This window comes from Leptonychotes weddellii, chromosome 1, assembly GCF_054177405.1.
Source record: "Leptonychotes weddellii isolate Sample4059 chromosome 1, ASM5417740v2, whole genome shotgun sequence".
In the NCBI taxonomy this organism is placed as follows: domain Eukaryota; kingdom Metazoa; phylum Chordata; class Mammalia; order Carnivora; family Phocidae; genus Leptonychotes; species Leptonychotes weddellii.
The window spans coordinates 42,835,723-42,844,856 of NC_138369.1; the positions used below are offsets into that span (position 1 = coordinate 42,835,723).

Here is a 9,134-nt window from a genome sequence, read left to right on the forward strand (position 1 = left end):
AGCATGAGAGGGAGGAGGGTCAGAGGGAGAAGCAGACTCCCCGCTGAGCAGGGAGCCCGATGCGGGACTCGATCCCGGGACTCCAGGATCACGACCTGAGCCGAAGGCAGTCGCTTAACCAACTGAGCCACCCAGGCGCCCTAGAAAGGAGATTCTTTGATGCTAATGAAGACATCGGGTAAAAGCATCCCTTTGAATAAGGAGATGATGTATGGACTAGACCCGGGGTAACTGCAGAATACCAAGCAGAACTGACAGCTGAACACATGGAAACCTGACGCACTCGTGCCTTCATTGAGAATACATGGCACCAATTCAGCAAGTGCCAATGAGCACAGAATCATCTCCAACCACGTGGGGGACACCATGGGAAGCTGCTGAGGGAGCTCACCGTTGTATTCATAGTTGCACAGACTCAAGCTGAGTCATCACAGAAACTGAGTAGTATCTCAAGTGATAGAAGACGGATCACTCACGGGCAAGCCTGAATCACCACCACCACGAGCAACTATCCTCATTCCTGGCCAAACTTAGGTACTACTCAATGTGTACATGAATCATGTCTAAATTAAGCACAAAGATTTCCAAACTGTCTCAACATGATCTAACATCTGGGCAGGAGATATTTATTACTGAGGTGGAGGAGGGGATATAAGGAGAGAGAAAAAAATAGAGAGAAGGCTATGTTCTCTAAGAAAACTATTTTCTTTTGAAATATGGAACTATTTTTGCAAAAATGACTGACTCACTTTATTTTTTTAATCACCGAAAAGGAAAGAGAGTGTGTGTAATGGATTGCTTTACACTAAATAAAGACATCATGTGGATATTAGGCTTTCTAATTCGGTTTTATATTATTCTAACTGCATTTAAAATGTACATGCGAGAGTAAGATTGATTTGTTTCCGGATTGGATTGCCTAAGCTCTTTTTGCTGTTACAAATAACTTCCCGCAAAGTTTCTCATGCCTTCTGGGATGCAGGAACATAGTTTGCCCCATGATGCTCCCTGACCTGGTCACCCCAAGTTCTTGCTCTTTTTCCCATGGGCTGTGAGGCTCACTGCAGAGCTCTTGATTCTTTGGGAGTACACTAGGAAGGTCCAAAGGCTCTCTTTGCCCTGACTTCTCAGGTTTTCCACTTCCTGGACACATCGTTGCGGGGGAAACTTTCATGGTTATTACCGTGACTGTAGAATCAGACAGACCAGGGTTTAACTCCTGGCTCTGCAACTTCACCCTATGTGACTACAGACAAGCTGTTTATCCTTTTTGAGCCTCAACTTCCTCGTCTGTGAAATGGGGATACTTAAGAGTCCCTAACTCAGGAAAGATTAAGTGTGACCATCTTTGTAAAGGACTTGGCTCAGTGGCTGGCTACATGGCAAGAGCTCCACGCATATCAGTGCTTATTCTTTCTAATGGATGAGTGTTTGGAGTTATGTATTTAGACACCCAGGAAGTTAAGCCATTGGGATCTGACGTTTTAGGTAATAGAAAACTGTGATCTCCAGCCAAACTGAACTTCTTTTGCCTTGGCCCATGCTTTTCCTATCATAATGCTCCCCATTCATCACCTTTTGTTGTAATTGCTTGTTTAACATCTGTTTTTCCCAGGAGAGTAGATTCTGTGAACCTTTTTTCACTGTTGCATGTCTCACACCCAGCAGAGCTCTTGGTACAGAAAAAGATGTCCAATAGGTATTCGTTGAATGACTGAAAGACTGAACATCCAAAGGACCAATGAAGTGACAGACTGAATAACTGCTAGAACCACAGGCCAAATGACTGAATGACCACCTGAGTGATTTAATGAATGAAGGAATGAACGAATGAATGAATGATTGAGATTCATCATCTAAATTCAACTGGATATAAAAATATTGTCCTAACATGACAACAGACTAGACTACTAAACACGGGATTTTAACTTGGAAAAGCAGGGTATTTAGGGGGATATATAATACTTTGAATATCTTAGAATTCAGTTCTTCCCCCACCCCTATCAATGATAGGATGGGTGATAATACCCTACTGGAAAACATTACTCATTCCATACTCACATGGCCCTCAAATTGCACATCCCTCCCACCCTCCATCATGATCCAGAATCTGCTTGACAGTTTCTGGCCTCAGTGTGTCTATCTATGTCAGATGACATCATGGCCCAACCATGTGTCTTGGGCTGTGAGAACAACTTAGGGAATCAACAGGAAGCCCCAGATCTTTCAATGCCTAATTTCTGATAACTAAGAATCTTTCCTGAAATCTCCCATCCACCCCTTTCTTCTTGGTGAGCTCATCTAGTCTTTCCAGAAAGGCCGATCAGTGGCAAGGCATTGCTGGACTTCGTCAGGGGGATTTGGTGTCTTCATACCTTGTTCATCAGCCACAGGACACATTCATCTTTCAAGCGTACTGGAATTCTGCCCATGAATGTCTGAACATTCTGCTGCAATCCCAAAGGACCTCTTAGAATGTACATGTTTAGCCAAAGAATATCCAAAATGTTTTATTTTTTTTTAAAAGATTTTATTTATTTATTCATGAGAGACACAGAGAGAGAGAGAGAGGCAGAGGGAGAAGCAGGCTCCCAAGGAGCAGGGAGCCCGATGTGGGACTCGATCCCAGGACCCTGGGATCATGACCTGAGCCGAAGGCAGACGCTTAACCATCTGAGCCACCCGGGCGCCCGACCAAAATGTTTTTAAATTAAAACCTGACTTGAATGAACATACTTAAAATGACCATGGAATGGTATTTTGACTATCCTATCTTCCTCCTAAGAATCTTGTGATTGTAACAAAATCAATGGAACACTCATTTAATGCCATTTTCCTGGTGTAACGGGGGGTGGGGAAAGCTCCCATTTCCAGACTGATGAAAGCCTTAAAGGTCACTAGGAAGATTTTCTAAGAAAACCGAGCATGGTGGCTACTCTCCTGGAAATTAATAAATAATAATTATACAGCTACTGCCTCTTCTCCATGCTGGGCAAGAGATTGCCTACTTTCTATACATCAGCACATTTAATCTGCCTGTGGGTACTATAATATTGGTATTACTGCTTCCATTTTACAGATAGGTAAGTTGAGGTTCCCAGTAGGTGCCCATGGAGGTATTTGAACCAAATGTGCCTGACTTCAAAGCTGATGCTCCTACCCCTCCACAGGTTGCAACATTGCTCCTGAGAAAGGGAAAGCACGCCTGCTGACAAAGAGGAATGGAATAATGGAATATAATTTAGGCAGGATAAAACAGTACCTAAAGTCTGGAGGGGAGAAGACCTTGTGAACATATGAACAACAGTTTTCTAATAGATCAACTGTCATCATGTGAGAAAGGGAGAGCCCTTCAAATGGATTTCAGAGGCTGGAAAGAACAGGCAGGTGACAGCTCTAGGAAGACAGATGTCAGCCAAAGTAACACAGAACCTTCTAACAAGGAGAGATGTACAAAACTGCTAGATTGGTCTGGTGAGAGAATGAGTTCTTGAACACGGAAAGCATCCAAGCAGAGGGTACGTGCCACAGCAGTGGATGGGATACCTTTGAGGTCCTGGCCCTCTGTCTGCTTTGGGTAGATGCCCACTAATCATGTGAGAAGTTTACCCATGCCTGCACCTAATCACCATCTGCCACAAGCATGCAAGTAAAACAATGTAGGCAGAAACAGTCTCATGTAAGTTTCATCTCCCAGAGGCTAGAGGAAGGAATAGTGGGGTACTCTGAATCTCTTTGTGATAAACAAGGAAGAATTGGGGGGACATTGAAACGGAGAGAAATCTTGTGAGAGGAAGGAAACCATGGGTATTACTTTGTGCCAAGCAATGGGTTGGGTGCTTCACACGTGCCACCCTCTGGAAGTAGAGCTGATCATTTCCATCTTATAGCTAAAACAGTCTAAGAGAAAAGTTAATTTGCTCATGGCCACATAGCTCATAATTAATATAACCAGGGCCCAAACTCAGATAGGTCTGACTTCAAAACCTTCAATCTTTTCTCAACAGTTTGCTGCCAAACCCAGTGAGGGAGGTCCGGCAGCGTGCTGAGAGAAGGTGCTTAGGTCAGGTGGATTTTGATGGGCAGAAGAGGAGTAAGGAGGCTGCAGCATGAAGTAAAACACAAGAGTGTAGGTCAGAATGCGATGCTCAGACAGGCAATTTAATCACTGAGCAAAGGCAGGTAACAGAGAGGAAGCGGATCAAGCCAGACATCATCTCCTTCACAATGCATCCTACTTTTAGCCTTGAACCCAAGCCACAGAACTGGTTCCAAACTATGAGTGATGCAAGTTCATAAATAGGACCTCAGACATTTTAATCTGAACAAAACCCACATATGTCAACTTTGCCCCTAAAGGTAATATACAAAAGCAACTACACCATTTTTCCCCATGATTTCAATATCCCATGAGGAGATGTTACCAGGTAATGCAGGTTCATAAGGCTATGGAAAATTAAAATGCCAAGATGGCTAACAGAATGGAAAATGTGATAATGAGAGAAGATGATGATGATGTCTTTTACTGTATTGATTTTTATCTCCGGTCTCCTAGGAAACAGGGGTGCTACAATTCTTCCCCCAATCCCTGGCTGTTTAACCCTAATAGGTTGAACAGGTCTGATCTTCCCCCATTATCTAGTATATACAAAGTTATTCCAAAATAGAATTTTATCCTAAATGGTCCCCATAATTAGGTTGTTGAGGAACACCTACAATTAGACCACAGGTGTTAGGTGTCTGTGTGTGTAGTGAGGGGGGCGGAGGTTTATTTCTATCAGAGGGATCCAGACCCTATCCTATAAGGAATTAAATGTGATTAGCGTGCCCTGGCACATGATGCCAAGGAAATGATTACTGGGGCTTTAGTTGGTGCCCTGTACTTCTCATCAGTACCATCTCTGGAGTCTGACACATGTGGGTCCAAATTCCTGCTCTGTAACCAGCTACGTGACCTTGGGATGATTACTTAACATCCCTAGGGCTCAGTCTGCTGTTCTGTAAAATGGGAATAAGACCACTTGCCTCAGGAAGGTGCTGGGAGGATGCAATAAAATTGCCCCTGGAAAGAGCCGGGCAGTCATGTTGGTGGTGGCTCAGAAATGGCATTTGGTACCAATTATCCCGAGCATGTCCCTTGAAGCTGGACAATCCCCTCTTGGATAGGCCACTGTCAATCCACCACCCAACCTGTCCAAGCTAGTCCACCCCTCCCACAATCCCCCTCCCCCAAAGATCAAGATCATTCTTAAACTAGGAACTTGGAGCTGCAATATTGCCCCTCTATCCTGTTCAAGATATTTTCTTTTTAGTAAGCCATAGCAACACCTCACTCACACTGGGCCATGTAGAACACAAGTATTTTGGTACATTTTGGCTGCAAAGTACACACAGGTCAGTAAATTACAATGATTCAAGAGGGTCCACCTTAGCAAATTGCTCCAAGTTCCCCAGTGTCTCACATTCAAGCCTCATCCCCAAAGATGCAAGACTAGATTCATGTCAGCTGGAACCCTGGCATGGGAACAGAACATTTGGAAGGGCCATCAGGTTTCGGCCAAACTTTTGCATATGACCCCACATTCACTCCTCACAGTGAGCCCCATTTTGACAAAGGAGAAGACTGAGGCACAAGGGATTTATATACCTAAAGTCACTTTCAATGGCTGAAGAACTCCATGGTCAGCCGGCAGACCTGCCCTAGGGAAGGTCCCCAAATTTCTGTCTTGTTTCTCCCAGTACCTCTAACTGGTTTTCCTATTCTAATTAATTGCCAAGCCCCAAATCATTTTAACTACTTCACATGCAAAAAGCAGAAAAAACTCCATGAGAAACCCACAGGGCGCTCTATATTTCAACAATCCTGCAAAGGCCAACTGAGATCATCTCTAAAACACACTTTGTTTCTGTATGGGTCAGCGTCCTGGCTAGAAACACTTGAAGGGGTAACCGGAGGAAGTTTAATAAAGGCACTATCAATGAAGAAGAAAACGGGGTTCAATGGATCCACATGAGGAGAAGAAGCGCCCTGAGGCTAGTGACAGCAGGAAGCAGAGACCATCCCCAGGCCTGAAGGGACCATGGGAGAGAGCTATACCCAGGCTCACAGGAGCTGTAGCTAGAGGTAGAAGAACATGACTACCACCTCCAAAACCCCGGCCAAGAGGGAGGAAGAGGAAAGATTAAATATACTCACCCCTCATCTCCTACCAGAGTCTCTGCTCCCCGGAAGACAGCAAAGGGGCCCAAGTAGGGAGGGAGTCCTGTGTCAGCCTACCAGGCACAGAACTGGAGGAGGAGAGCAAAGAGTGGATCTGGAGGGAAACACAGAAAACATCCAGAATAATCCCAAAACGTAAGGAACCCTGTCTCCCCTTCTGGTCCAAGCTAAGCCCTTATTATAAAGCCAGGCATCTCGTGAGTGATCCCAGTTGGATTTGGATCCTAACTAAGCAGTAACTCTTTATACTCTTGTTGACCTGGCAAAGAACAGAATGGCTCCATTGCACCAAGTAGGATATATATCTGATACTCAGAGAAAATTGATCACTTGCTCCTAGTAAATAATAATACATTTGAGTTGCAAGTGGCCTTAGAGATAATAGCCAGCCACAACATTTTAACATAGCTAGGATCAAAATGTAGGGCTCTGGACTCCTGATCCAGTGCTCCTTCACAATGGATAGAGTTTCCTCATGTCCTTCATCGTCCCTGTTAAAGCTAGGCTATAAGGCAAGAGAATGCTTGGGTCCAACAACCAAGTTTTGTTTTTATCCAGATGTTTTGGCCTTATAGGCAAAGCCTTTCTTGATCTAGGAAGCCATCCAAAAATCTGGAGAAAATTAGATAGTTATTCTAAAATTAAAGTTACTGTAAGAATGACAGGAAAGAAACCAAAAAAATGTAAGTTGTGAACAATTCTTATATACATGGTATGAATGATGGTCCAAGTTGATACAAATTAAAACATATAAGTGGTTTGGGGCATATTTATATCAACTAATATATATTAAAATATACTATATGGTTCAGGGATTATTTGTATCAATTAATACACACCAAAATATATTAGGTGATTCATGGATTATTCACATATACCTACTCTTTAAATGTTGAGTGTTTTAATGAATACAATATATCTAAAAAGTCATAACCAAATAGAAGCCAATCCTCATGTTTGCATACTAAAACAACCAAGCCACACTTGCTAAAATGTAACAATAAAAGCATCCTCATTGGGAGCCATGATTATTGGAGATTTCCTAAAGTGTCTGACATGAAGCCAAAAGATCTAGGTTCAAGGTTTGCTTGGCTTCTTTCTAGCTTTGTGACTTTGGGCAAATCACTTGTCCTTCCCAGTGCACTGCCTGAAACAGAGTAGACCAGACTTGTAGTTATTGGTTCTCAGACCCTCAGTCTTTCCACCTGATAATGAGGGATTGTTAGTTACGAGCTAGGTCTCTATTAGTACCCCTTGGGTGTCCTTGCTGTGAATTAAATAGTAAATCAGATACTGTCATCCTCCCCCACACACTTAAAACTCTATAACTGCTCTGTCCAATATGATAGCCACTGGCCACAAATGACTACTAAACATTTGTAATATGTTTGATCTCAAGAGAGGTGTACTGCAAGTGTAAAGCATATACCAGATTTCAAAGAGATAACACCAAAAAAAGAATGTAAAATACCTCAATAATGCTGTATATCAATCACACATAGAAATGACAACATTTGAGATATATTGGGTTAACTAAAATATATTATAAATAGTTCACCTGTTTCCTTTTACTTTTTCTAATGTATCTATTAGAAATTTTTATATGACATATTTGGCACACCTTATGTCTCAGCTGGAAAGTATTCATCTATAATTCCCCACTGTTCTCAAAAAAGAACTTAGCCTCCATAGAAGGGTCCAATGTGATCCAGTCACTGCCTACTCCTCATGTCCCCTTATGCATTCTCCCTGTCCTTAATTACCCTCCAGCCACAGGAACCTATGATCCCTCAGACATAGAAAGCCTGTACCCACCTTAGGGTCTTTGCACTCATGACTCCATCCTTCTGAAATGTTCTTTCCATGGCGACTCTATTCATAGCTGACTCATTCTTCTCCTTCAGGTCTCAGCTCACATGACCCCTTCAGTCAGGCCTTTACTGGACCACCTGATGTGAATGGACCACATATGGAATCTCTCCTCCATACTTCCTCCAAGGCACTCACTGCCATCCTCAATTACCTTATCTAATTACCTGTTCCCTTGTTTAATGCCTGTCTCCCTCCACTAGAATAGAAGCTGTGTGAGGGCAGGAACCTTTCCTGTCTTATTCATGGTCTGTCATACCCTCAGCTCAGGGCTTCCTAACCCATTGTAGTTCTCAGTTCAATGTTTGTTGAATGAGTGAATGAATGAATGAATGAATGAACGAATAATGAAAAGGGCATGAGACACAGAGTCAAAAATCCCAGTTAGGACAAACCCACTGATAATGACAATAACAACAATACCATCTTCCTTCAAGTGCATACTTTTTTCCCTGTAGTCAATCCCTAAGATTCATTTGGGAGGTAGTGTGGTACAGTTGAAAGGACACAGTTTGGAGTTAGAAGTCCTGAGTTCGAATTTTAGCTCTGCCACTTACTGACTGTGTGACCCTGGATAGAGCCCTTGACTGTCCCAAATCTCCACTTTCTCCCAGAAAAATAATTAGAATTATTATGGAATAATTAGAATTATTCTGTGATTGTCCCGTAGTTCAAGTAAGAGAAGAGATTTGTCAACCGGAGAGCCCCAGTGACATTTATTAGACCAAGACATTCTTGAAGGGGAAGGATTCTTTTATTTACCTGGGGTGTACCCAGCACCCAGCTGGCTTGGCTAAGGCAGGTGCCCCAAAACTACTTGGTGGATGAATGAAGCTTCTAATAAGCCCTAGCACCACAAAGCCATGAGCCTTGGGAAAATCAGATCTGTCACTGTTCCAACCTAGAAAAGAGAGCCCATTTTCTTCCAAAGAGAAGCAAAAGGATCTCAGTGCTAGAATGAAGCTAAGGTATAATGGCCATATCTCTTCCATTTTCCAGAATGTCCCAAATCATAATAGTCTGTCTAGCTGTCCAGCCAAGATTC

At 42.9% G+C, this 9,134-nt stretch overlaps 1 long non-coding RNA gene across 1 annotated transcript in view; it reads right to left on the reverse strand.

Annotated features, from left to right (window-relative positions):
* The window catches only part of LOC145717073 (uncharacterized), a 34,344-nt gene extending 25,507 nt beyond the window's left edge, over positions 1-8,837 (reverse strand). The window contains exons 1-2 of the long non-coding RNA XR_014140081.1: positions 8,036-8,837; positions 6,197-6,314 (exon numbers count right to left, since the gene is read on the reverse strand). This is a non-coding gene — a long non-coding RNA (uncharacterized LOC145717073). The remainder of the gene's footprint in view (positions 1-6,196; positions 6,315-8,035) is intronic.
* Between the last annotated feature and the right edge of the window lie 297 nt (positions 8,838-9,134).